This window comes from Mandrillus leucophaeus, unplaced genomic scaffold, assembly GCF_000951045.1.
Source record: "Mandrillus leucophaeus isolate KB7577 unplaced genomic scaffold, Mleu.le_1.0 Scaffold27, whole genome shotgun sequence".
Lineage (NCBI taxonomy): Eukaryota > Metazoa > Chordata > Mammalia > Primates > Cercopithecidae > Mandrillus > Mandrillus leucophaeus.
In genome coordinates, this window is record NW_012102809.1 from 6,485,128 (window position 1) to 6,487,658 (window position 2,531).

Sequence of the window (2,531 nt, forward strand, 5' to 3'; positions counted from 1 at the left end):
TTCTTTCTTTCTTTCTTTCTTTCTTTCTTTCTTTCTTTCCTTCCTTCCTTCCTTCCTTCCTTCCCTCCCTCCCTCCCTCCCTTCCTTCTTGACAGGGTCTCACTGTGTCACTTAGGCTGCAGTGCAGTGGTGCAATCACAGCTCGCAAGTGACTCTCCTGCCTCAGCCTCCAGAGTAGCTGGGATTATGGGTGGGTGCCAGCATGCTTGGCTACTTAATTTTTTTTAATTTTAATTTAATTTTATTTGAGATGGTGTCTTGTTATGTTGCCCAGGCTGGTCTTGAATTTCTGGGCTCAAGTGATTCTCTCATTGTGGTTTCTCAAAGTTCTGGGATTACAAGCATGAGCCACCAAGCCCAGCCCAATCTTGTTACTTTTTTAAAAAATTTTATTTTTTTGAGACAGGGTCTTACTCTGTCATCCAGGATTGAGTATAGTGGTATGATCTTGACTCATTGCAACCTCTGCCTCTGGGGCTCAAGTGATCCTCCTGCCTCAGCTTCCTGAGTAGCTGGGACCACAGGCATGCACCACCATACCCTGCTAATTTTTGTATTTTTTGTAGAGACAGGGTTTCGCCATGTTGTCCAGACTGGTCTTGAACTACTGGCCTCAAGCGACCCTCCTGCCTCATCTTCCCAAAGTGCTGGGGTTACAGACATGAGCAACTGTGCCCGGCCACAGTCTTACTACTTTTAAAGTGTATATGACTTGAGAGTTTTCCTACTCCATGAAACGAGGGGATAAGATTTCTCAGATGATGTCACAGGCCTCTTCAAGGCATAAAATTCTATTATTCTAATAAAACAGAAATGCCATTGAGCAGCGAATAGTTGTCACAGAGTCATGTGCTTTCTTCTGCAGGTGAGGGGAAGCCATCTCCGGACCCTCAGACTGAGCAGCTGGAGCCAACACAGGGCTGCTGTTCAGCAGCAGAGGTGACTGACAGCTGTAAGAAGTGACAGCTGGTGGCATATGGAGAAGGCACAATTTTCTCATCTGAAAAACCAGTGGGGGCTGGTGGTGGTGGGTAGCTAACTGATTTCTGGGGTCCCTCTAGTACTACAGTTCCATGATTCTGGGAGTGCAGAAGGACACTAGCAAGTATCAGGCCAGCAATCTGGGACTATTTAGTTTTGCCCACACATCTCAAAAACCAAAAGGTGTGTGAAGTATTAAAGCACAATTCATGGAATGAAAACAGCTATTACGGAAGCCCTGCAGGACCGGCACTGTCCAGGCATACAGAGGTGAACAAAATGAGCATGGTTTTTGACCTTGTGCCTCTTATGGTCTGGTAGGAGAGAAGTATTTGACACAGATAAACAAACCCAATGAGTAATACAAACTGTGACAGGTGCTCATGCCTTCTCAAAGTATAGGAAAGAAGTACTAACAGGAGGAACCTACTTTAGATTGGGTGGTTGTATCAGTTTCATAAGATTTGCCATGACAAAGTACCACTAATGGAATGGTGTAAACAACAGAGATTTATTCTCTCACTGTTCTGGAGGCTGAAAGTCTAAAATCAGGGTGTCAGCAGGGTCCTTTCCTTCTGAGGATTGTGAGGAGCAATCTGTCCCAGATCTCTTTCTGGCTTCTGGTGACTCTTGGCAGTCTTTGATGTTCCTTGGCCTGCAGCGGTATCACCCTCATCTTTGCCTTCATGTTCACATGGCGTTCCTCCTGTGTGTGTGCCTGTGTGTCCAAATTTCCATTTTTTATGTCACGTTGGAATAGGTCCCACCTTAATTACCTCATTTTAACTTAATCATCTGCAAAGACCCTATTTCCAAATAAAATCACATTCACAGGTCCCGGGGTTAGGACTTCGACATATCCATTTGAGGGACACAATTTACTCCAAATCTCAAGTACTCAAACACCCATCCACTGCCACACAAGCTCACAAAAGGAATATGCAGAGGCGTCACCAAGGAAAACCACTCTGTTTATCATAATTAGGCAGATGAGCAAACCCAGTCCCCCCAGAGGAACCAGGTAGATACAGAGGTGAACTATGGGGATCATAGATGTTTTCTCCAAGGAGAGACAATATTTACATTGAAACCTGAAGGAAAAAAGGAACAAATGGGCAAAGAGCCAAGAGGAGGACATTCCAGGAAAAGACAAAACCTGTAGCAGGGCATTGTGGTGGAAGGGAGCTTGCTCATGTGAGAGTCTGAAAGAGCCCAGCCAGTGAAAAGGATAGCAAAGGGGAGACAGGGACAAGACCAGGTGGCACAGAAGCAGGGCCTTGCACCTCACCTTAGGGGTTTCAAATTTATTCTAGGAGTGATGGGAAGCCATGGAAGGGTTTCAAAGGAGGCCAGTGTCATGTGAGGGTACAGACAGGTCTGCAGCAATGAATAGCTCTGGGGATCATGGACTGAATGGCTCACAGGGCGTCCATGCCGGAAGCTGTAGAGGTGGTAGGTGCATATTCCTTTTGTGAACTTGTGGGGTAGTGGATGGGTCTTTGAGCATTTGAGATTTGGAATAAATGTCTTTCTGTCATCTAAGGATGGTG